The sequence below is a fragment of the Haemaphysalis longicornis genome, unplaced genomic scaffold (assembly GCF_048455015.1).
Source record: "Haemaphysalis longicornis isolate Haplotype H1 unplaced genomic scaffold, Haemaphysalis longicornis Haplotype H1 scaffold_2, whole genome shotgun sequence".
Lineage (NCBI taxonomy): Eukaryota > Metazoa > Arthropoda > Arachnida > Ixodida > Ixodidae > Haemaphysalis > Haemaphysalis longicornis.
The window spans coordinates 268078777-268105481 of record NW_027526295.1 but is presented as its reverse complement, the minus strand read 5'-3'; the positions used below and the strand labels follow the sequence as shown (position 1 = coordinate 268105481).

The 26705-nt window shown below is 47.8% G+C and overlaps 1 protein-coding gene across 2 annotated transcripts in view; it reads right to left on the bottom strand.

The window, feature by feature from the left end:
• Nucleotides 1-26705, bottom strand: part of LOC144170675 (uncharacterized) — a 218072-nt gene that overhangs the window by 84157 nt on the left and 107210 nt on the right. The window contains exon 2 of one of the 2 annotated variants that reach the window (XM_077700609.1): nt 26436-26504. The exons of the other annotated variant lie outside the window; for it this stretch is intronic. The gene's annotated coding sequence lies outside the window, so the exon portion shown is untranslated. The remainder of the gene's footprint in view (nt 1-26435; nt 26505-26705) is intronic. 2 annotated transcript variants of the gene reach the window in all.

Below are 26705 nucleotides of genomic sequence, written 5' to 3'. Positions count from 1 at the left end.
AGCACGATGCTCTTCTGAAACGTGAGGATACAAAGACTTAAGCTTGTTACTAGGCTTAACTTTGTTCATTTTCTATATAGCTGCTGCCCTTATCCAAACACTTGTCAAATCTGAGAAGTGGCTACATTTACGACTTGGTCATAACAGTAACCCCACCTGCCGTGTTTACTGTGGTAACTACTGGCGTAACCTTCTTGTCATCAGTAAACCGTCGCCCAGCGGTATGTTTCTTTGGTTGAACAATCAATTCGAAATCACTGGGTTCCAACTGCGGGCTATAAGCTCATGCTTGCAAAAAGTGAGGTGGTCGCGTGTGGGCTGCGAACCGAAAAGTTGTCAAGCGGGTATACAGAAGCGTTACGCTGCTTCCATTTTTCTTGGCCGCCAAAGCCGTTCCAAGGTTTCGTAAGTGTGCGGTAGCACTTATAGTTGTTCTAGGAGGCACAACGGTCAATCGGCATAGTGCTATTTCAGTCCCAGTAACGATGGTCGTGCTTTTTTCTGCTCGAAATAGAAGCCCTGATTTTGGGAAATAGGCCTTAACGCAACATTGATTGCCTTCAATGGGACACCGGGCTTGTGATGTTTTGTACTAAGTAAGAATACTAGTTTTAGTGCTTCCGCGTTCCCTCAATACGTACTATATTTGCATAGCAGTTCTTGACTGCTCGTCACTGTAACTATTCTGTCTGTTCTTAAAACATCAATGTTTTTCGTCAAATGCAGATATTGTATGTATTTCTATGTCCTCATTCGAACTTACGTGCAGTCATGGACGAGTGAAATGCGAACATGAAAATATGAACCAGGAAATGCAAAATTTAAAAATACTGTTCGCTGTGGTCGAATAATGGCGCGCTATTGGTATATTTGGGAAGCCACGTTTTCCAACTTTGTTGCTCTGATTAAGCCACGCGTCATTTTGACCTGCATAGAAAGAAGTCGCGATATATGTCTGTTCTGGTTCATATTTTTGTGATCGGGTTTCATTTGTCCATGACTATGCATACCCATGCATGACAGAGGCCTCTTCATCGCCGTATTATTCTTTCAGATGAACGTGCTCTTGCTTTCGCCGACATTCGCACACCTAGCTGTATCTGAATCTGGACACGTACGTTGTGGGCCGTTGTTGGGCTTTATCGTTCAATGGCTCATTTCTTATCATTTAAGCTACAGAACCGCCAGCATGCGATAACGCTACGCATTTTAACCTGGTTAGCTGACCTCCTTCTCCGATGCTCGGCCAAGTTTATCTGGCAGCGCGGGAGATGAATGGCAAGATGCGGCCTGAAACGTACGGGCCAGCTGACCCTTACAGCGTACTACGTTCATGGCTGGCTGTAGGAGCGCCCGAACTTGAAATGGGAACGCACCTATAATGCGTGTGTATACGGTGGGGCCCTCAAGGCGATCGGCAGTACTCGGAAGGAACGTCGCTATCGGCTGCCGTTCGGGGGAGACGGAGGTGCTTGCCTGCCGAGCGCGCTCAGCGGTGGGAGTGGGTGCAAAGGGAGGGGTGTTGTCTCTCCAACTTTACGACGCCCAATAAAGAAGCCGAGTGCGACGACGACGACGTTTCGCCAAGACAGCGCGGCGGGGGTCAGACTTCCGCCATTCGGTACGCCGGGGCGGCCGAGAGCCTCCGGGAGTGGCCCGGCCGTAAAGACAAGCCAGCCCCGCGCGGCCGACGGTGACGACTCGACGACTTCAGTAGCGTGCAGTGCTAGTTACCACGACGCCTTGCTTGGTGCAAGCAGCAAGAGTATGTACCTAATCCTCGGGTAGCGGACCGGAACTTTCCATCCACTGCAACGACGTTATTGTTATTAATTAGCAGTCTTTAGTGACGGTGTACCAACTAGAAAAAAGCTAGTTACGAGACGCAACCCAGCTCTAACCATCTCTTGACTCGAAGCTACCAAAGCTTAGCAATGTGTATGGGCAGTGGTAAAACAGCTACTCAATTCTAACGTCTGGTGAACGCGTTATGAGGGCAGTTGTGAGGAGACCTTCGAGTTATTAAGCAGGAAATGCCCAGGAATGCAGTGAAGACCCGTAACACAGGTTTGTTTAATTTGGATTCCGTAGACACCAAACGTGGACACTGCACCAGAGATAGAACGTGCAACGCCGTGCTATACAGTACGGTGAGTTGGGATGATCCTGCTTGACGGTGCCTCCTCTTACGTATGGAGAAAAGAACTTGAAATAAACTCGACAACAGCCAGCAGTTTTAATGACCTCAAGCTAAACTGAACTGCCCTTTATAAATGTTTTGTCGTAATCAGCAAGGTCGCACTAAAATTTTGCGATTACGTTTACACCACGGAAGTCGCATCTTCATGAAACGTAGGTTTTCTGCGCTACGACAAAGTTCTAAACTGAAAGCCGCTTGCACCAACCCAGAAATTACGGCTTTAGAAAGAAAAAGAAAACATTTCTTACAGCAATATCTATTTCGTAATGCGTCAACTGGGCGTGCCTCTATTCACATACCTTTTCCGACTGGAATATTTCTGTGTACATCACAGGCTGTCACCGTGCGACATGGCTGCTGTATTATCTCTGATTCTTCACTCTTCTCGCAATCAAAGTACGGAGCCACAAGGCAGAGCCAAAATCAGCAGTGGAGCGACATAGCGCCGTAGCGCGTCCACTCAGCCAACTGGGTCCAACACTTGTCACAGCGTTTACAACACTGCACAGAACTAGCGAGAAGCCACACAAAACACGCCGCCATGTCACTGATGTATGCACCTCAAGATGAATGTGCCAGCCACTTTCGGGCTCCCGAGACAGCAGGGAAAACCAGCGAAGAGAGTCTCTCTCGCAGAACTTCGGCGAAGCAGCGTTTGACACCGTTAAGTCGACGCTTGAGCGTCTACATGCACCTGCCGAATACGTACGCTCCCTAAGCAGTACTCAGAGCGTGTCGCATGAATTTTCGTACACTACCTTCTGTTAGTCTGGCGGGCACACAACTTTAAATCATGCTCCGTGCTAAAAAAGCGTCTCAGTAAATCATGTTTTCATAAAGAGCACGCGAACAACAAACAATTTAGTGCCCTTCCACTCTGTGAAGAAGGATGACCAGCAAAGCTGTGGTGCCGAGCCTCAATACGAGCGACATAATGCTTTGACCGTAGTAGTCCGAGGGGTGCGCGAAGCGAAACACGTGTGTTCGTAATGTCCGATAAAGCATGCTTCCTGGTTATAATTACCTGAATGAAACTTTGACGAACTAGAGTTCTATTTTAGTGTAAAAACATGAGGATGTCCGTTTTCCTCCCGTAGAAGCTCGTGTAATGTCAGCAGACGAAAATTACACAATATTTACAGCTTCACTGTGATCTATGCAACCCTGAAAAGTAAATAAAATTCGGCGTAATGTTAGGGACGTCTTAGCGACTCATTTTCACATAATTTGTTTCTTGATAGTTTCAATAATACAATACTTAGAGTCACTTTCTCTAATGCTACTCCCTCCGAAGATGGATGTGCTTCACTGCGCAACACTAAATGTGGGAAAGCCATCTTACAAAAACCAAGTTTACGACGGTCCCCTGAAAGTCGGCTTTTCCTTTAAACACAAATGCATCGTTGGGACGACATTGTTACAAGGGAAATACAAGCCGTTATATTATAATATGAAGGCCTTCTTTTTAATTTCTCTTTAGTTTTTCCATACGCTGAAGGTGTGGCGCATAATTTCACGATCCCGAGGATTGGAGTGGGCGCCGCAACGTGCCGCTACGCTCACTTGCGATTCTTGTCTACATCTGTCTACAACATCTGTTGCCAGAGACGATCTGCTGGATCCTAGCCATAGTATACAGCTTTGCTGTAAAACGGCCACAGGCAAGGACCTCGAAACAAAGAAGCATATCGTCCCTTCGACCATTATCATTCGCCTTTTAGGTTTACTAATCTCTGTTTTATTTTTTGAAAACACCAAGAACAAGATGAGCGCCACGAGTTTTTTAAATATTCTTCAGTTGTTTTTTTTTTTTTTTCTGCAAGCTGCGAATGCGCGCTTTAGAGACGAAAAACATGGTTTCGCAACCGAAAACAGTTCTGGCGATTGTCGGACCTAGCTTGCAACGAAATCGCCCATTGCGATAACTGTCCCAATATCAGGTCACCATTGACTCACCGACTGCTTGAAAAATGGCGTTTTCGTTAGAAGCAATTTTACGCTTAGTTCTTCCTGCGCCGAAATGAGCAGAAAAAATGAACTGTGACCTTCGGTGCGTGAATAAAATACAAGATGCCTTCTGCGTGCCGTACGTCAGCCAGTAATATCAATCTAAAAGTGAATAAAACATTGTAAAGTCATGTCTGGTTAATATGGACGCCTTCGTTCCCCAGAAAAAGTGTCCATAATGTGAGTTGTCCATATAACGAATCATTGTCAAAAGCACAAACATTAAGGAAAACATGCTGAAGGTGTCTTACTTTTGAAGTGGCATATTTCCGTTTTCGGCTGAGCGGAAAGCTCTGTACGTTTACGCTTAACACAAGCCATTGCATCCACCGTACGGACCAGAGAAGCGCACAGCCTTGCCTTTTATGCGCATCGAATAATGGCACGAACTATTATAGTCCTCTTATCTTGTGCTGAACCTCAGGTGTCATCACTACCCTAGAGTGTTGTTCGCTGATCACGAATGCTCCCGATCTAATTCGATAGCACTGGAAGGAAGACCATTTCGAGATAAATGCATCCTTCGGACAACAGTGAATTTCTGGCACACGCTGGCACCTCTGTGGGTCACCAGTCATACTTTCTTTGTGGTGTGTGTGTGGACCGACCGGCGTCCATAATAACGAGACAAAAATGCCTGTATTTACTTGTTTCATCCCCAAAATAGCCGTCCATAGTCCGGACTGCGGGTTTTTACATTAACGGGGCAAAATTGCATGGTGAGAGACTGGTCACCGGAAATTTCGTCCATATTGCGGGGTGTCCATATTAACGGGGTCCATATTAACGAGACGACTGTATACGCTCCCAGCCTACTCTTACGGACGCTTGCCATTCCGCATCTCCTAATGAATGCTAATCAATCGTGCCAGGAAGGGTAGTTCGGCATTCCGAGAAATGCGCACACATGCCCAACCTTCTTTCGGTCGCCGCAGCCGACGGGCGGCGATGGCCCAGTGCGCGACGCCGGTGGCCACACAAGGGGCGACGACTGCAACAGAATCTCGACCTCCCCAAGAAAACATAGCGGTAATCACTCGACAAAAGAGACGAGGGGGAGAGGGTCAGCCGAGCAACCAAGGGAGGTGCAACTAAGTGAATGCCGGCACCAAACGCCAGAACAACACGAGGGGATGGTGAGAACGGAATGTTTATGGGGGAACTGGGCGGCGTTTAAGAGGGAAGAGGCGGCTTTGCGCGGCGGCTTCCGTTATGCGGTGAAAAGTGACGAGATAGAAAAGAAACCAGACTGGGACGACGGGGGGCGCAGGCTCGCCTCGGGGCGTCGTCCTGCTCGTCGACGCTGGCTCTGCCGTCAGACGGACAAAGAATCTCCGTTCGTGCGCCTCCTTTTCCGAGAAATTGCCCGTCGGCGCCCCGCGCGCGAAGCAGGCAGAAATAAAAAAACACGGCGCTCGCTTGCGAGCGCCATCTCTCGGGTACGACGGCAGATCTTTTCTTATTCACTGCGTTCGCGAGTTACCGAATCGGTTCCTCTCGATACCGCACTCGTCGGGGCGCCCGAATTTCGGCCCTTCCATTGTTCCTTAATAGCCGCAGGCGTATCCGCACACGGGAAAAGAGAAATAAAACACATTTCCTTTTCCTCAATCTCAATTCCGCCTGCTTTTTTTTTTTTCTTTTTCGTCATCGATGCATTGATGTGAATGGGAAGGAATGGAATCCTTCGGCAAGGACGGCAAGGAATACGTAATTTGGGCACAGATGAGTGGTGCTAGAAACTCGGGAGCACCTGCACGTGGCAGCGCTCGACCGCGGGCGCCGGCAATAAGGGAACAAAGGAGTTTGGCTTTTGAGCTTGGGGTTCCTCAGGACATCCCTCTATCACCTTGCCTTTGTCGCTTGCTGAACGCTGGCTCACTCAACAAGCCGTGCGACGGGAGCGGAGGAAGTGCGCCTGCTCATGGCGGACAACGAGGCGTAGTACGTAGCCAAAGCAGTCGAAATCAAATAATTATTTCATATTGCTGCGTAGCGGTAGGACAAACGAGATGAATCATGGCTAAGAATGTTGAAGGGTGTATTTACAATATTTACAAGGCTGTGGTGAGAGAGCCAGCGCAAGCTGCACGCCAGCCATTTTTCGTCGTCATTGCAGGAGGGGGTTATAACGGTATGGGTCACTGGCCACCTATGTGCCTCGTGACAATGTAAAGGAACCATAAAACCGCATAAGTGCCCGCAAACTGAAAATCTTGGCAACACTAAACCGTTGTGGGATCAGCAGAATGACAACAGGAAGTGGAAAGTAAAGATGTTTCGCTATCCGTCAGATGAAAGTTTCAGGGGTTCATTCAGAGGTTTGTAGAACGTAAACGCCTAAGATCTCCATGCTTCATCGAGCGGGTGTGGTACAGAAATTCTTCTAGGCATACACAATCGCACAGGAAATCGGAGGAGGGTCCTGAGAAAGGGACGCTGCCTGTAAAACGTTCTATCCGGGCCTTGTATACGTCGCCAAATAGGCTCAGATCTTCATTATGCTCGGTCTGCGGCTTGTCTGATGGCTTCGCAGATGTCCCGTGCGAACGTGTATGTTTAGACAACGCGCGAACTGCAGCTGCATGATCGTTACGCCGTTTACGATTGGTGGATGGTGCTCGTGTGTGAGGCTCTCTGGCCCTTGGCAGTGCAGACCGGGACAACGTCTCTGATATCTTAACCTGTTGTTCCACACACTGAAACAAACAGGATTAATATCAGGGGTGCACAAACGTCCCGCACAATAACTATTTACACTAAACAGGTAATACACTTCGACGCCCAGATTTCCCCGGGCAGCAGCAACACCTTTCAAGTGCAAAGGGAAAAAACGGTCTCCGCTCTCCCGCCACTGCAAGACACCGTTGTCCACTTTCGAACACGAACGGTCTGAGCCGTAACGAAAACGCAACATTCCTACCTCCCACTCCTGCCGACACGATAGTGGCTCATTTCTTGACCGTTCAGCTTCTACAATCGTAAGAATGAGCTGCCATGTATGCCAAGATTACGCGCCGACTTACACAACACCCCCACGAGCGATCCAGGGGTCTGCAGGCTCTTCCATAACACGGATCCCGCGAGGCAACCCATCAATCTAAATCACGATCCAATACCAAAACATCGTTCCGGCGACAGCGCCGTATTTTCTTGATACGTTTTAACCTTCCGTTGGTTCTCTTTTCTTCCCGCCATTATATTTTAAGACCCTCCAAAAAAGATTGGAATCACGTGGTGCGCCTGCCTCGTCGTCGTCGTAGCTAGCGGCAGACGTGTTTCGGCCCGCTATCACGCAGTGCCCTCCGCGACGTCCTTCGAGCATGTTTGTTCTTCCAAGTGTAGCAAGAGCCGTGCCCTTGTTTTTGCTGTTCCCGTCGCGTCGCACGCACACACGAAATGCACAGGGATATAGAGACGAGACAGAACGCCACTCGCTCCGCGAACGTCCTCGCTGTCATCGCGACGACGAACTAGACATTCCAGCCGTGTACATGTTCGTGCCGACTCCCACCACTACTTCCAATCTCGGGCTCTTCGAAAATTGCGCAACAGGATGATCGACGAGAATGCCGCCTTGTTCAAGGCCGGTGTCTCCCTCTTCTGTCTCATTTGGCTACATGTCTTTTCCTCCGCCGCCGTCGTTGACAACGACGATGTTGATTTGACAGAGAAGACGGTGAGTTACAGTAATCTGACTTGGATCGGACTTCGATATAGGGCTCGAAATGGGCCTGAAGCCGTGGCAGGCAGGAAAATGTTGATAGCCTGTAGAAAAAGAAGAAAAACGACAAAATTGAAATAAGCGACCAACATGCGACCACGCAACCCCTTTTGGAGACACGCCTTGTGTCCCCGTTGAGAAGCGCAGCTTGGCGATGGGGCGACGCATTGCCAACATGCTCCGAATGCTTCCCAACCTCTCGAGTCACTCGGAAAGTTAGGACTCGCAAAGAAGGCGGGTCGAAATAACGACCGGAAAGCGCCTAAGAGCCAAAAAGGAAGAAGAGCAACTCGACATACCAGCGTGTGCTGCAACTAAAATCCTCTTCAGTAGAAGCCGAGGACGTTACAGACCACCAAACGAGAACTTAATGATTAAGTATACCTTACGAAAGACAGCGGCTTAACAAGCGGACAGAGCGCCCGTCTAGACAGAAATGATGCGACGTCCCACGAAACACGCTTGTAAAGCGAAGTTTGAGTTTGAAAAAAACTCTCGCGAGGGCGTTGTGCTTGTGCGCCAGTGCTCGAAGCATCGGACTACAGCCTTGCTATGCAGGCTATACAATAGCATTAAGAACAGATTTAGGACACACCGACTTGGCTAACAAAGTTCGCGTTTCTTCAAGTTCGTCTTCGGGAAAGCTTGCAAATCATTGAGAACGGCGGAAAGCCTAGCAGCTGAAGTATTCAGCCGAGCCAATACGAGTTTGATTCTTTTCGTTCTTAACAAAAGCTTGCAGGGGCCCCGGCCAAAATACGTGCGCGGTAAACCAACGTGACAAGCAAGTTGAAGGGACAAGCATGCCAAACATGCACCAAATCGCCCGCCAACACGTTAGGCTTTTCAGGGTCAATGCAATGGCATGTCCAAGCAAACAGACAGATTTTTGATGCTGGCTCAGTAAATAACTGTGCTGATTTAGAACATCAAAAACGCACGCACACATATACGCATGCACGTTCGCATACAAACAGTATGTAGTGCATGCCATCTCAAAAATATTGAAAATATTTTAAAAATAGCTGGTCGCATGCGCTAGTTACTTCAAAATTTAGTTCAATACCCTCACAGGTGCCTGGCAGTGCTCAGGAGTTTTCTAGTAAGGGATACGTAGGACAAAGAGGCGTGTGCAACGCTTTTTAGTCTGTGTTGTTTCTTTACCTTCCTAAAGATATCAGCAACTGAGACATCATGGACGCATTTCCGATTCCACTTCCATTTATTCAAACCTATATACTTTAATTTTCTTTTTCTTTGACAGCCATAGGATGCCAGAGTGAAAAACGACCGACTGAAATGAATATTTATGGCGAATATTCCACTTGTGTAGGACGATTTGTCTTGCTCCGCTTCTCCTAGCCAGCGTTTCACTGGTCGCCTCATATCAACTCCCTCCACTGCGGTGAGAAACATCGGATTCCATGACGGCTAACAGCGCAAAAACTGGACGAAGATTCCGCCGGAAGTGATTGTGTTTCCCTAGACGATTCGGATTCGTTCGCGTTATACCAGACTTGCTTTGTATTGTGCAGATCCAGTTGTCGGTACAGACTGGCCAGTGGGATTCCCCCTTAGTGTTCATTCATTAATCAATGTTGCTCAATTGTCGGGAGAAGTTAAGGGAAGTATGGAAGGCGTACCAGTTTTCCTACCTCGTCTACACCGCATGAGGCAGTTTCGCACACCAGATAGAATGCTTCGCCATTCAATACATTAACAGGCGAATATTTCTGCCTTAGCCCCACCCCCCTCCTCCCTACCCGAAAGCAGTGAAGATCAAGTATTAGAGAAGGTGCAGGAGAAAGATGCCGGGATCAGCTGTAAAAGAGGCAGGCGCCAGTGGAGAGCGCTGCAGAGGGCGCTTAACGGCCAAGGGAACGAATCACACGCGCCAGAGACTCCTCCGGTCTACAAGCGAACACGGATCGAACGGCCCCAAGGGAAACGTGACTCCACGGACACTGGCTCACAGCTCCTGAAGACCGCGAAGCAACGCTGAATGCTAAGCTAAACCGCAAGAAGAGTCCGCGGAGAAGATGCCGGGGGGGAGAAAGCCCGAAGGAGGCGACAGAAGGCCACAAGTCTGCTCCCAAGCGCTCTGCTACGAGTGGAAAGAAAACAGGCAGAAGAACAGGCCGTGAAAGGAAATTGTACATGTTGGGCTTACTCCTGTGGCACCCAGCTAACGCGGGTGTTGTATGTCGCTTGCTGCTAAGTGGTCTTGTACATTGGACAGAGTTTGAACGGAACATTTTTACGCACGCACCCTGTCGTGCCGGTCATGCTTAAACTCAGTGGATAATTTCACGCAGCCTCATCCCCTCAGTGACTTTGCCGCAGAATTAGCTTATACCGCGAACCAAGAAGGTTTCTGAGTACGGTTGCGACTGATGTACTTGCACGGAGAAGTGAAACATCTGTTGTCCTACGCGTATGAACTCTCGTCTAATTCACGGTTTTGTCAGGCCCGCACGCTTGTGTTGATGTGGTACTAATATCACCTAAGTACCAAGAGAGCTCGAAAGAATAAATGGGCACTAAAGAGACTAAGACGAAGCCATCTACTTTGTTTTCGTCTCTTTAGCGCCCATTCTTTCTAGTAAGCATGAACCAACTAGTACAAGTCTTGTTTTGTTACTAAGAGAGTTGTTTTGGGATTCCAGAAGGTCTCTGGACTAGGGTCCATCTAGTAATTCTTTGCCCTCTCCCCTTTGTGTGTGCGTGTCTGTGTTAAGACATACGCATTTTTTTGTGTTTTATATATATATATGTAACGCAGGAGACATGGCGTCCGTCGAAGCAACACCTTTATTAACAACGTCTTCTTCCTCGTCCACCACTATCGCACCGCACCTTCTCTTGGTGGCTAATCTCCCATTCCGGCCAACTGCCCTGTACCATGCATCTGCGGGACGTCATATATATATATATATATATATATATATATATATATATATATATATATATATATATATATATATATATATATATATATATATATATATATATATATATATATATAAGAAAACTTTGAACAAGGTAACAGCACGATTGTTGCCAACGTTTCAGCAAAGAGACTTTATAAAGCGCGTTCAAGGCCATTTCTTTCTCCTTTTCTTGATTCGCGCGCAGATGCCAAATGTTGGCCTTTCATTTTCCCTGCCTAGGGACATATTGTTTAGTAATATAGTCGTAGTTAGACCTGCAGGCGTGTAATACAACTATGAGCTTTATAGCTGCATTAAAGCTCTGTTATGTCGAATCATTTGCTACTTTGTGGCTATGGGCAGGAGCAGCACTTGCCAACTTGTAAATTAACATAAAAAGTGGAGGAAGAGGTTGGGAATGTGTTCTGTGGAATCTACGCCACTTTTTAAATTATACTTTGAAAACGGACTACAGCGATTCCACTATTTCGAGTAAATAAAGAAAACTAAGAAATATCCCTATATGGGCTGGCTTCCAATTCCAAGTCAAAGGGAATAACAACAATACCCTGCACGAATAATGCACGCAAATATAGGCGCGCAGCACGACTTCTTGCTCTTACAGTTATCCCAAATTAGCAACTCGTCAGCGAAAAAGTGTCCCAAGCGAACAACAGCACACACTGGGACGAACGTTTTTCGCAGCAGCCTGCCAAACGGGAGCACGAAAACGTCAGTATGCAGTGACGCAATCGCATGTGCGCAGGGCCAGCAAATCTAATCCTATTTAATGAGCTACCTTTACACGCTTACCTCCAGTCAAACAGGGCCCAATTACAGGTCACTGAGGGGGCTGTACTAGGCAATTCTAATTTTAGGTTTCAGGCGCGGAGGCTATTCCTGAAGCACGGTGCGGCGGTCTACGGAATATTATTTGGAGCGAAATGTACTCACTGGTATTTCCCACACTTTGCTTCCATCAGTAAAACAATCAACATAGCCAGAAATAGATACCGCTACTTTGTCACACGAACAGAGCGCACGATGCATGCCGCCGCTTCGGACCTCTACTCACCGCGGGGCAAAGTTAGCGCGCATATGACTAGGGAATTTGAACTAAGAGCGTGTCGATGGTCGACGGAAAATATTTATATAATGCAGGCGTACACGCCGCCTCTTACACCTTCGCCTCTGACCCGTTCAGTGAGCGAACCCTGCAAGTTTAAAACCGAGAAAGTTCGCCGAACAACATCGGCTCAACGGGAAAATGCGGTCGGCGCGCTGGCACTACACGATTTATGCGCGACGTTTCGTAGGTTTCGTGTTTGGGTCCAGTGGTAAGCTCCACGCTGTATTTCAGCCCCCGTCACCAGCACGTATTGACCAATCAAGTGAGTTGCGGAGAAGCGGACCCGTCGTGTTATGCCTGTGTCAGCCAGCCACTACCGTTAGTCATTGAAACGGATGGCCGTCGAACTGAATGGCGATCGGGGCTGCTATCATGCGGTAGCTTCACCACGACAATCGACTTCCATGGTCGTCGAACCAGACAGTTGATATGGTTGAGGAGAACCAAAACCCACTAAATGGGATCATCGATCTCAGTGCGCAACTGATAATCAACGAAGTACAAAACCACGAAAAGGTGAAATCAACTTCAGAAGTGCTTTCCAGTTTAGAAAGAAGCCAGCAAACCTTCGTTTCTGTCCTTACAGTGTGTAGACATGCATGAACAGTCGCAGTGCACGCTGGGCCCCCGAAGCGGATGTCGAATTGTTCTAAAATGATAAGAAAACAATAAAAAAGCGGAAAAAAAACGAAAGGAAAAAGTTCGCTATTGCAGCTGTTCTTCAGTAGTAACTTCCTATCCTTAGCTAAAACGTTTTTACTAAATTCCCTGCTGTATGGTCTGTGCGAAGCCAACTACTCAATGATTACGCCTGGAGACACATGGCCGCATGACAACGGCGGAAGTGCATTGGATTCGACAGCCTCAGAATCTTGCAATGTAGATCGGTTTCACAGACTGTTGAAGCGGCCATCTAGCCTATATGTATCACAACGTGCCAAATGCAAGTAGTTCGCGTAACCAGACCGCGAGCAAAACGAGACCAGTCATGAGAAACTGAAGTTCACGAAACATTGGGTTCCCAATTTCAAGCAGTTTATCTACCCCCTTAAACAACGAAACTGTTGTGTGCGCATGAGTGGTTATAAGCAGCCACTCGATGAAAGAGCTCCTTTAAATCGAGCGGCCTCGGGTTATGTAACGCCTAAATTACCTGTTAAACTTATTTGATCACTCCCGCGCTGCCGAGTTACAGAGCTATTCTCCAATACTGCCGCTCCCACGTCCGTGAAAGTTTGCTCATGAGTGTACGACGAAAATGCAGGTACGCGGGGGAGATACATATGTCCGAGTTCATTTGTTGCTGTGGATTATGACATGCATGCCCGCAGAGATAAGAGAAAAGAAGGCTGGAATAATTTATGGAGTAGTTAGTAATCCCTGCTAATGGAAGTGCTGCCTAATTTAGGTTCCAGTGGCTGAGATAAAACTCGAAATACCGAGGAAGAAAAAGAAAAGCGTACATGAAAGGAAAAGTAAAGGAAGAACAGGTGTTAACACAGTCCCTACTTAAGATAAGTACAACTTACAGACGGCTCGTTATTTTGCACTTAGGTGGCGGAGAAATTAGGCAAGATGCTTGTACAGCAAAGATGGGGACTCTCCATCACAACTGTCAACGGGAACACTTACGTAACGGTTTGCCTTCGTCGACTGCGCTCGGTAATGGGGAATTTCACAACCAGCGACAACGGCTCTATGCGTCCACTAAATATCTTATAATGAATATAATGTAAATGGTGCCCACCTGCTAAGCTTTGCTCATCTATTTGGGCAAAAACTGAGTCTTCACACTGTGTTAATAGACCGGTTTATGCGACAAATGTGACATGCCATTCAATATGACATAAACACCCCTTGCTTAAACTATCTACCCGCGGTATTTCCTCGAACTTACTACGCTGGTTAGAACATTTCGTAACTGACCGCATGCAACTAACTTTTGCCAATAACAAACGTTCGCAACTCGCCAGCGTCACATCTGGAGTACGCCAGGGCGCATGTCTATCTCCTCTGCTGTTTGTAATTTACATAAATGATTATCTACTAATATTAAAACAAAATTAAGATTATTTATCGACAACTGCGCCATATATAACCCTACCCAAAGCTCCATCGATAACAGCACCCTGCAGCACGACCTCGACACCATTTCTTCAATGTGCGATAAGGCACAGATGCGTCTTAACCTTGCTAAATGTAGGGTCATGCCATTTTCTCGCAAATAAAACATAATCGAGCATTCCTATAGCATTAAGTCAGCCCCGGTTGACATGACCACGAAGTACAAATACCTGATTGATTGATTGATTGATTGATTGATTGATTGATTGATTGATTGATTGATTGATTGATTGATTGATTGATTGATTGTAGGGCGCGCTGACGCAACGCAGGCGATGAGGCGCGCCGTAGTGGAGGGCTCCGGATTAATTTTGACCACCTGGAGATCTTTAACGTGCGCCGAAATCTCGTACACACGGGCGTTTTTGCTTTTCGCCTCCATCAGAAAAGCGGCCGCCGCGGCCGGGAATCGAACCTGCGTCCTCGTGATCAGCAGCACAACGTCTTAGCCACTGAGCCACCGCGGCGGGTAAGTACAAATACCTCGGGGTGCACCTTATGTCATCTCTATCCTGGGTTCCACACATTGAAGCCATCTGCTCTGACGGTTCACGCACACTTAGATTCCTTTGCCGAAATCCCAAGTCCGCATCTTCCGATATCGAAAAGCTGGCCTCCCTAACATTCATTTGCCCAATGCAGGAATACGCGACATCTGTATGGAATCCTTCGCAGTCATATCTTTCTAACAACTTGGAATCCATTCAAAACCGCGCAACTCGTTCTATCAGGTCACAGTATTCAAATCACATAAGTGTCACATCGCTCAAACAATCCCTCGGTATTCCCAAGATTCCATCTCGTCGCATTATCTCCCGCCTGTGCCTCCTTCACGCTTTCTATTACCCTCCTGAAACAAGAAACTGTTTATTGATACCACCGTCCAAACGTCCCCCCTCTGAAATCACGATCATGAGATTGTCCGAATTTACTGCCATACGTCATCAATGCAATCTTCCTTCTTTCTTCATACTATAGCGATTTGCAATACATTGCCATTGACATCGCTTCATGTAGTAATCGACAAAAATTCCAAGAAAAACTAAACAGTCAAATTGCCACGCCACCACTAAATCTATAATTCAACTCGCAATTTAAATATGTGTAATGCTGTTTGGTCCAGCAAGTTGTGTTTTACGTTCGTAACCTTGTACTTATTTTTGTCTTCCTTTTTGCCTTACCCTTGTTCGTTGTTCACACGCTGTATACTTCGGTCAAGAACAGCCCCTTATGTGATTCCCTCAGGCCTTTAAAGTGGAAATAAGTGAAATGAAATGAAATGAAATGAAATGAATTAAACAACTGAAACAACAATGAAATGAAATGAAAACAGTATACTGTTGCAACACTAGTAAGTTCCACACCCAAATTATTAACAGTTTCAAAGGTTTACTTTATTATTCCGTTTGTGAATGTTCAGAATTCATACCGGGTAGGAAAGGCTAGGAGGGTTACCATTAAAACCATGTTGCTTTAAACTCCAAATTCTGATGATTCATAAAAACAGCGTTGCAAATAAATAAGTACGATGAGCTTGGCGTATTAGAAAGCTTGGCGTATTAGACTTATGATCTTGGCGTATTAGACTTCGGCTGCGTCGACGGTTATCAGTAAATTACCTCGCTTCATCCTACCGATCGTTTCAGTTGAGATATTTCTTTGCCCATACAATAACATGGTTCGTAAGCAAGGTTGTGCGAACATCAGGCTTCCATTAATCATTTACGAGTGGCGCAAAAGAGTATTGACATCCCTCAGTGGAGAGATCGCGACAGTCGCCGCTACACAGAGTGAAAGGCCGCGAAGTACGCGAGAACTTTGCGGACAGTCGTGAACGCTGGTCGCACTCGGACACGAAGGACGGCTATGGCGGAGTCTATACAAGCGTGCGCAGCACAAGCATACGTACACCCGTACACCCACGCAGTAGCCAGAGAGAGAGACGGGACCGTGTTCGTCCATTCAGCGTTCGTCGCCGGCCGTCAGAGCGGGCATGGAACCTGCATTCGCGGCCGCGATGCGCGGACGGTTCATCCCATCGAATGCTAATGGCTCCCCCGCGCTGGAGCCGGCGAGTTGCACTAATGGAGCCATCAGGGGACGGCCGAACGCTTGTCAGCCGCCACTCGCCCACCGCGCGCTTGTTCGCCCTGCTGCGTCCTTTTCAACCGATCCAGTCCCCGTTGGGAGCGAGCCAAGCGAACCGAGCTCGTCTCACACTTGGATCGTTTTATTTCCGCTGAGACCGGGCTCTTTCGCGGTCGGCCCTGGGTGTTCCTCTTCCTCGGCCGCGTGACCCCGGGCCGCCCACGCGTCGCCTACGGATATCTTTCTCTGTGCGCTATACTGGCATGGCCCGCGCAGTGCTGCTGTATAGTTGCGCAAAAGATTCCGCGACTGTCTCTCTCCTCTGTTTTTATTTTAGATTCAAATGGACACTGTTTGTTTGTTTTACAATCCACTGGGAACTAACAAGAAAACAGACATTTTTCGTCTTGATATTTTAAATGAACAACGCATAGGAGATGGACGCCACGCAGAAAGAGCAAAATAAATCTTTCAATTTATGAAAAGACAAAGGAATTAGGATGGCCGCGGTAACGGCGTATTAGAAAGCAGGACGCAGTCGTCAGTGCGAAGCGTTTCGGTCAACCAATATGGGCGGCAAAATTTGAGCAGAAAACCAGCGTGTGAATCTCCGAATATCAAATGGCAATTGCTAAGCGGGATATGAGGCGAAGCGCTCCAGTTACGCAACCTTCTTCCTATCTTAGCCGGCGAGAGCTGACCTACCTGAAATGATTGCTCCAGATAGGACACAAAGACGAGGGAAAAATTGTAGAAACTTCCTCCCCACGCACTGTCAAGAAGAGCGGAATTTGTCGTGTGGCACGGACCCTAGCATTGCCTCCATACACACAGAACTGTGATGAGCGCATATCGAGTTTAACTTGACGTTGTGTACAACATAAGCGCATTTACACATCACGCACAATACACACATTTTCCCACCTAACATTATCAGGTACCGGTCCATGGCCATAGCGTCTTCGTACAGTAAAATCACGCCTAAGTTCATCATAATAAACAGCGGGCGATTTACAAAGCGCCTCATCACATGATGAGCACGAAATCTTACGAGTCCAGTTCACTTGTTTATGTAGGTTAACCACAAAATGCGTTGATAAGTGAAAGGAGCCGCTTTAAACATAGCGACGTCTTAGGGGTCTTCTCCTCATGCTGCAATAATTGGCTGATGCTTGATTAGCGTTAGAACATGTTGCGTTTTCGAAAAAACGGGTTTCCAGTTACTGGTCGCAAATACTCGGTAACTCGGTAATGTAATCGTGTCGCCTCAACCTAGGAGTCGAATACGCAAAACGCTTTTTTTTATTTACCGGACATTCGGCGCTTAGTGATTCAAAAAGCGTCACCTCTACAGCGGTATCTCCACAGTAAGTGCAATGACCCTCATAGTGCACGCCTGAGCTAGGAACATAAAGTACACAATGTTATTGTCAGCAAACCATTTCCAAATAGCGTTAACCACAAGCACCAAACGCCTAGTGTGAGCTCCTTGTTATCACACTGTCCAGACGTGTTTCGCTATAGCCAAAACATTGCTTCAGAAAAAAAAAATTAGTTTTGCGGAAAAAGAAGGCCATGAACGTGTGCAACCTGTATTTCCTATATGCAAGGTGAAGTGGTGAGGTTACACAGCTGTTAATATCCGCAGAAACAGCAGAATATCATAGTACACGCGCTCATTAATAACCCTGGTGGGAGCAAGAGGTCGTCGACCTAACAAACGTGCATTTTACGGCGCGCGGCCCCACATCGCAAGCCCAGGTTTCCAGAATTCTGGGTCGCTAATGCAAGGTTTATTACCCCGCCATAAATGGGAGACAGGTGCATCGCCAAGTCTCTCTCACGCGATCCGCGCTAGACTCGAAGGGCCGGCCCCCAGATCAAAGCCGGCCATTAGAATTTTCAGGGCGTTCCCACCTTGAAATGCGTGCAGCGGTAACAAAGTACCTGCCACATTATCCCGTCTTACAGGATGTCCCGACCATATAGTTCGTGTTCTCAGCAGCTCACCCGTCGCGATGGCACAGCGGTAAAGGCAGGTCACTGGTTCCATCCCTGGCCACAGTGAGCGCATACGTAACAAAAAGCAAAATGAAGACCCGAGATTTGGGCGCGCTTTCAGTACTGCAAGGCCGCTTCAACTAATCCAAGGCCTTACCCGTACTGAAGGTCGCTGGTTCTTCTTTTAGCAAAATCTCTACTTTGATTTCGTTCGCTGGGAATCTTCCGTATCTGCAGAGCACGACGGCAACTTGTAGCCCAGTAATTTAATACTTCATTTTATATTGTTGCGTAATGTAACTCGGAAAAGTATTGCGCAATGACAATCTTTCCGCAGCTCACAATTCCAACAGTCGGACTCAAATTTTCTTTTGATCCAGCGTTCATCAAATGTGTCGTGCTTGTTTGATGCGTGCTCGTTCGGTCACTTGTTTGTTTGTTTCTTTTGGTTGTCTCGTTCCGACGAACAAAAATCGGGGTATGCTCGAGACTAGAACGGGAAAGACTGCTCTTGAAAATAAATCCTGTAAAGCAGACATTAAAAAAGAGCAAAAACAGCAGCACTGAAAGCGTACGGGGCGAGTTTAAGGAAGAGATAAAAAAGAAGAAGCGGGAGAGACGTCTTTTTTTCTCCCGGAGACGATCGCCCAGCGGCGCGGCTTGTCGTCGACTGTCCCGGCGTCACGTTTCCGGTCCCACGATTGTTGCGACACTGGCCGCACTGTTTTCTTTGTTTCCCCTTCGTTCCGCGTTCGACCTCCGTCACGGTTGTCGGCGTCGCTGTCCGCACAAGGTCCCCGGGGCACCACGCGTCAAACCGAGCTGTCCTCCCACTTTTCCCGGTGTCTCCCGCCAGACAGCGCCCGCATGACCACGCATTGGCGCTGCTGGCGGTGATTTCGGCGCGCTTTTTTTAACATCGTTTTCTATTTCGCGCGCAGAAATGGTGACGCCACGTGCTGAAGTTAGGAGGTCGCAGAATCGGTAGCCACAATCTAGGAAGGCCAGATTCGCAACGCATGTGGAAGAGGGGGCAAGCTCGCGTGATTTTCGTGGGATGAGGCCATTCGAAATACGCGGCATGGTATACGCGAACGTCGTTCGTACAAGCACATAGTGCAATTTCGGCTACTCACCCACCACGGTGGCTCAGTGGCTAAGGCGTTGTGCTGCTGAGCACGAGGACGCGGGTTCGATTCCCGGCCGCGGCGGCCCCTTTTCTGATGGAAGTGAAGAGCAAAAACGCCCGTGTGTACACGATTTCGTCGCACGTTAAAGATCCCAAGGTGGTCAAAATTAATCCGGAGCTCTCCACTGCGGCGCGCCTCATCGCCTGCGCTGTGTCGGTGCGTTAAACCCTACAATCAATCAATCTCGGCTACGACGCGTTTATTACACCACGGCGCGTGAGCATATATGCGTCCAATTACATGCGCACTGGATGCTGGCGCAGGCATGCTCACGCGGTGGTTGGTCAGAGTGACCAAAGAACCAACAGGGGAAGATAACCCGACTTTGAAAAACTCTTTTCCATAGAATGGGTGGGGCTTCCCCGTAACTCTCAACTATGCTGTAACAGTTGTTGAGCAGTTTTTGTGCTGCGAACGCCGCTTTCACTGCAACTGCGTACAAGTTTGGCCCGAATATTTCTCTGGAGCTCGCGCGGCCACGGTATGCATACAAGTGTTCTTCATGCGGAACGTTTTCCAGCGTGTGGCGCGGTGTAAAGCGAATGGTGTTGAATCAACGGAAGAGCATCTGACTGGCAATTCGGCAACAATATGGAAAACTGAGTTACTTGGGCCCCATCAGTGAACTTTCGGCCATCTGACGCAGGCTGGATTTGTTGGAAACCAAGGTCAAACACTTGAAAGGAGAAAAGAGCCACATGTGCTACGAGCTGCTGCAAATTCAAGGCAGTTTTCCAGCTTTGCTTCACTCGGGCCAGGCCAGCCGTTCGGTGGTGGTTGCGGCTAGGTGTTGCCTGGACAGCCCTCCTATGCAATGTTTGTGCTTTGTAGCGAGTAAGGCCGGGTTCAGGCTTTTGCTGCATCTGCCGTTATAACTTTAAAGAATGACTCATTTCACGTATCAGCCAACCAAACTGCGTGACATGCCTTTTTTTTTTTTTTTTTTGCGTCCATAGATAACGATATGGCTTTTGCGTCGGTAGTCTGAACATAGCCTAAGGCAACAGAAAGGCAAGGGCCTTCAGTGATCGTGATCAAAGAATGCCAGCGGTGGTGAACACAGCCCGGCTGTAGCTGTCGGCGGTGTTGGCGCTTGCGTCAGCGATATTGCCGATAGCGGTCGAGACCACCAGCCTAAAGTTGGAGTTTCGTGTAGGATTTCCCTGGGAGCGGTTTCAAGGAGGCGAATTACCAACGTCTGACAGAGGCATCATGTGAAAGTTGTGGGCCCTGTATGCTAAAAGCTGTACCCCGCAAGGCTCTTTTCGTATTTTGGTTTGGTCCCAAAACAACGCTTCAAAGCGTAAATTATTTGTTATGAGAGCGTTAAACTGCACAGTACGCCTGCATACGCGTCCCTGCTTCCTTAGTCCTAACTATCGTCCCACTCTTAGCTTTTTAATGTGCTTATATTACTCTACGTAGCTACTCTGCCCGTCGAAATCATCATAAAACTTCTCGTCGCTTTTTCAGTCGCCCTCGTTGCTACGGCGCTAACCCCTTGACTTTATTTGTTTACATTGTCCTTATTTCTTTGGCGTTTCGCTTTTATTTCCAGTAATTTCACCTGATTTTTCTCCAATTACTATACCTTCATTGATCGGGTGTGGCAAGCACTGTAAATAGGGAGGGCAAACTATCTCGCTTACATTAGCCATTCCTTTTACGAATCGAGCGTGCACATCTATAGAAAAGGCAAGGGTGGTATGTTCGACTTCTGTTTCTACTTTCTTTTGCATTTCTTAACGACGCTGACTTTTTTAAGATCTAGAGTAAGCTAATGATAGAAGGTTAGCAACTTTTTTAGACTACAACGAGTTTGATCAATTCAGTGCGTATTTTCACTCATATCGATGTGTTCCGCGCTGGTCTTTCAGCGAAGAAGAATACAACACTCCTCCACTTCTAAAGTACATTGCCCCGAGCAGTTTTCTTTATTTTGTTTTTCGGCTGCTCCTTCCTCACAGTTTCCCAATAATAGGCACCGCTACTAGGTCAATAAAAGCCACGCGCCGAGCGCGCATGCACCGAGCGCGAGCTCCAGAATACAAGGACGAGAATTTTAAGAAACGGCCCACAAGAAACCCAAGGGGCGCGACTGGGACCATCTTAAAGTGCTCTCCGAAGAAGCGGGCGCTGATGTGTGGAACTGCCGCGAAAGAAGAAACCCTTTTGCTGTCAATGCCACGCGACGACGACCGGGGCATCAAGCATTCAAGTTTTCCCGCTCTTTTTTCTTTTGCTCCGTTTCCCTTAACTGCGTTTTCCTTCCGCTGTCGTCTCCCGTCGGCGTTCGCGTCTCTCGTCGGCGCCAGCCGCGACAAAAACAGGAGGCGGTCTCGTGCCAAGGGGAACAAGTCCCGTCACTGGCAGCGGGGAAGAGGCGCGGAGACAGCGAGGGAAGCCTCTGCCCCGCCAGCGCCTGTCGGTAAACTACACCGCAGCGCTCCGAAGGCGACGACGGCAGCCCGTCTATCGATTCGAAGCAGGCCGTACGAACGAACGCCGACGCGCCCTCACCCAAATTGCCAATTACCACCCACGGCCGCTTCCCGACATCAACTTCAGTCACGCACAAAGGGTCGACACCGTTCGTTCGAGACGGGAAGGCGGTACACACGGAAAAAAAGGGAAGTAAGAAAAAAACTTGGCGGGATGACAAGAGAAAAACGGACAAAGACAACAGAAGAGGTGACTTCCCCCCTTAGCTGACACGCTTTGTTCAATGTGTGTGTTCGGTTACGCGGCACGCCTCCTTGTTTTTTATGCTCCGAGTTCCCGTATCGCTTTTGTTTCGCTATTTCGTCGCTCAAACTTCGCGTGTCGCTTCTTTGGCAGAACACTGGGTGGACGCCTGTGTATTCTTGGCGCAGTGCGCAAATTCTGCCGTAAACTGGAACTTTACAGCAAGCCGAATGGAGGTACAGCTCTTTAAAAACAACAATTTAAGAGGGGATAAAAGCGAGCACGCGGTATAACGTTGCGGGGTTGGTGATAAGGGTCCGAGTTGCGGGCTACTTCAGCGGAAACTCGTGGGGAGTCTGCTTCTCTAGACAAGGCGATTCTTACGATTGGTCACCAGCGATACGAGCGCACTGTTGAAACAAACAAGAATTGAATCTTTTCATCTTTCAGCCTTTGTTAACGCGAAAGCTTTACTACCCTCATTGGGCGATTTTTCGTTGGCGGTAAGCCGTCCTCAGCTTGCGGGGTTATCAGGCGTGGGCAAATTGTATACGATGTGCTATTGAAATCCAATGTAATGCCTAGATATGAACATTAACGCACTAAAATGTTTCCTAAACAGAAATCACGCCAAGTAAACAGCGCCTAGTTACAGGAATTTGGAAGTTACCCTTCCAATCTCCCAAACGATGGATGGCGCCACGCGTCCAAGCACCAGCCCCACCACGACGCTCACAGAAATACACACTTAGAAATATTAAAGCTGTCGCATTCTCACTGAGACTTGACAAAACCCCGCAGCCGCAACCTTCAGCACCAACGTCTTAAACCACAGAATGGTAAAATTTCACATTTAAAATTACAATTTTTAATTGAAATTTTCAATCGAAATTTTAAATTCTTACCGCGCCATACAAAACATAAGGAAAAAGTGCAAGATAGGGTTCATATCTATTTTTAAGAATCGCGCGAGATTTATGTGTTGCGCTGAGTGAGTGAGTGAGTGAGTGAGTGAGTGAGTGAGTGAGTGAGTGAGTGAGTGAGTGAGTGAGTGAGTGAGTGAGTGAGTGAGTGAGTGAGTGAGTGAGTGAGTGAGTGAGTGAGTGAGTGAGTGAGTGAGTGAGTGAGTGAGTGAGTGAGTGAGAGGGGGAGTGAGTGAGTGAGTGATTGATTGATTGATTTCCGAGGTAAAAGGATGCAAGGTTCTCCTGCACTTTCAGTGCTAGGGCGACAAAAACGGCGCCGTAACGACGCCATGCTGCCGAATGATATTCAAATGTGCACGGCAACACTTCAGCTAACCTGGTCTAGATAAGCAGAAATTAATAATTTTGCAGCAAGTTAACAAGCGCGCAATTAAGTCGAAATATCCTGACAAACCACGAACTCGGGAAATTAATTTTCGGTATTTCCTTGATGTTAAAAACAGCACCCTCGATATTCCGCAGAAGCTGATACAAAATCCAATATTTTAACGCAAGTTTACGAAATGCTGCATTTTAACTACATCTGGAAGCTTAAGGCCTTTCCTCCCAGCATATGCGAGTTTCCCCATCATAAATAACGTTCATGAAAATATATTTAACGCACGTTCCATTCTCACTCCCTTTGACCCTACATGGCGCAGACTGAACGCTGAACTTCTTTTTTCTTTATACGAGCAAAAGCCGGCGCAAAGAACATAAAATAAGCGTACGAAAAGAGCTAAGCGACCGGACTCCAACACATAAATTAGGCAAGCTCTCACCTGCCTCGCCTCTCCTATACAACTTTTTTCCCTTCTTCTCTGCCTGCTTGCGTGCAATACCACAAGAAACGGCCCGAATCCTTTGGCCCTGTTTAGTTATTTATCCAGCGCGCGTACACGTCTTCGGGAAATGGGCCGAATACAGAATTAAGTATAGCGATAAGGGCTGGCAAGGAGTGAAGGCATACAGAAGAAATACGATGCGGGAGATACGAACTTCCCGCAGGCTGACAGCTCGAAAGGATGGTAGAAAAACCGGCCAGCATAAAAGTTTGCTTACAAGGTGGTTTCAAAGGAAGCTCGAATATAACACTGCGGTAGGGTTTGTATCTATGGTGTTGGGGGTTGTCACGCGTGGATGTGTGTTGTCCGCGGCGTTCTTTGTTGGCGCATCACCTTTTTTCGCCTGACAGGTGACGAAAACGTGTCCTCGCATTCTGGTGCGGGTCATCTAGCCTTTGCGAACGCTTTCAGCGGCTTGAATAGCGTATCCCATCTTTTGCGATGCCTGTTTTCTAGTCTTCACGTTGCAGCCCGACCATTTATAGCCAACCAGGTTTGGCTTTGGTTAAACTTCCCGCGCCTGGTAATGCGCTTACTCTTTTTTTGTTCGTACTTTTTCTTTTTATTTGATTTCTCTGTTTTTGTTCTCTCTTTTTTTGTACCAAAACATTGCCGTGTCAGTTGAGTGTACCGGCGATGGGCTCACGGCGACGGAAAAAATACCCAGGCGTGTGTTCCGAGATGTGTTCCGACGTGTATCCCGACATGTTCTCGGCACTGCATGCACCATGGTACCGGCGATAGGCACACGGCGACTGAAAAAATACCCCGACGAGTATTCCGATATGTATTCCGACGTGTATTTCAATATATGCTCGGCACTGCATGCATCATGCTACCAGCGATGGACACGCGGCGACGGAAAAAATACCCTGACATGTATTCCGATATTTATTCCGACGCGTATTCCGATCTGTGATCGGCACCGTGCATGCACCGTGGTACCGGCGACGGACACACGGCGACGGAAAAAAATATCCCTATAAGAGTACTACATATTAATTTACTAACGACTGTGGTTGTAAAGAAGGCACGCGGAGGGACTGCGCTTAGACACTGAAGCATTGTTACGCAGTCATAATAAACGGCGACTTCTGTGGAATCTTCCATAGGCTCTATAAATGCATGCCATTTGCTTATCTTTGTGCGCACATTCTGTATACTGTTTAGCGACCGAATTTTCAGGATTCCCCAACAATGCGTGCAAAACTGATTCCTCGAACAATTTTGACGAAATTTTAACATAAATAGCATAACTGTACTCACCGGCACTTTCGAGGAAAGTCAAACTGTTCGAAAACGCGCACTCAACTAGGTTCTTTACAGAATACTACGTTTGAATTGAAGAGTATGCCATTAAAAATGCTTTTAGTTTTTACCACCAGCAAATACGCCAGTCAGAGTAATTTATATTCATGTTCACTTGAAGCGGGGTATTTCAGGGACTGTCAACTCGTTTCACCGCGAGCGAAAATCTTTCCTGACATCGACTTTCTATCGTATTTTATGCGCACATTGCCTCAGTTTAACCTGTCGAACGGTCTCCTGTGGCAAAACGGAAGCTACCAGCCTCTATCGGGGCCACTTACCCAAAGCACATCGTCTAAAGGATAACTACTCCCTTTGAATTCACAATTTGAGGTCAGCCCGGGCAGAGAAAGATCCCAAGCTGTTTAAAGAGGTTAACGGGAGATGGTGGCAGAAAAGAGCACGACATGCCGCCTCAAACCTTACAAAGCCTACCCTCCCTTATAAGGGGGAACAAAAACATTCGCGGCTTGAAGCCGCTCTGGGTGGATGTTATAACAAAACAATTCTAATGCAGTACCCAAGGCCTCTAAATCTTTATAATGTGAGCAGCTTCCGGCATCATTTACAGGCAGAGAGTAGATTCAATACAAACACTTGGGGAAAATAATCACTTCGGTACAACAACAAACACACGGCGATGGAGCGAAGCAGTAGACGCATTTAAGTAGAGGCGTCCTAGCCTACATACCGTTAACTTCCCGTTTCTTGCGCGCAATTCCCGGGGGGAGAAGCGGAAAGCGAGAAATAGCGTATCCGTAAAAACGGGGCAGTGCAGTTACTCGCCTTGAGCCCACGCAAGAGCCCGTCGGTGCTAGGAAGCGAGGGAAAAGGCGTTTTCCGATGCATTATGTAAGTGACAGCGGACAGAGTTTCTCGCAGCCGAGCGCCCCACCGGCGCCCCTGCTGCAAACTGCCGCGCGGCGTAGCGCAGCAGCAGCGGTGCTGCGGGTAGTTACCGCTGCGTCGATGGTGCGGTGCTCTCTGTCTCTCTCTCGCTCTCTCTCTACGCCTAGGTGCGGGCGATCCGCCGAAGGCGCCGCCGAGCAAGCAAAGGTTCGCGCGCGAATCATTCCCGAAGGCAGCGAGTATCCGGCCGCGCGGCTGAATGTACCTCACGTGCCGCCTACTTCCTTCGTTTCGCACTGCGTCGCCGTACGCGAGGCGATAGAGCCGCCGCTCGTAATACGGACGTAAAGGGTTGCCGAATCGTTCCCCCGGCCCTTTCTGCTTGCTTACCGTTGGCGGAGACCCGGGCGTCCGGTGCGAAGGGCTCGCGTCGACGTCACGGGCAGAGCTTAGAACACCCTGCGACAAGTGGAATGAGATAAATCAGTCAGTTAGTCAAGGAGGCCCGTAACTGTTAACACAGAATGAACGTGAACAGAACACGTGAAAAGTGGTAATGACATAATAATAATAATAATAATAATAATAATAATAATAATAATAATAATAATAATAATAATAATAAGAATAAGAAGAAGAAGAAGAAGAAGAAGAAGAAGA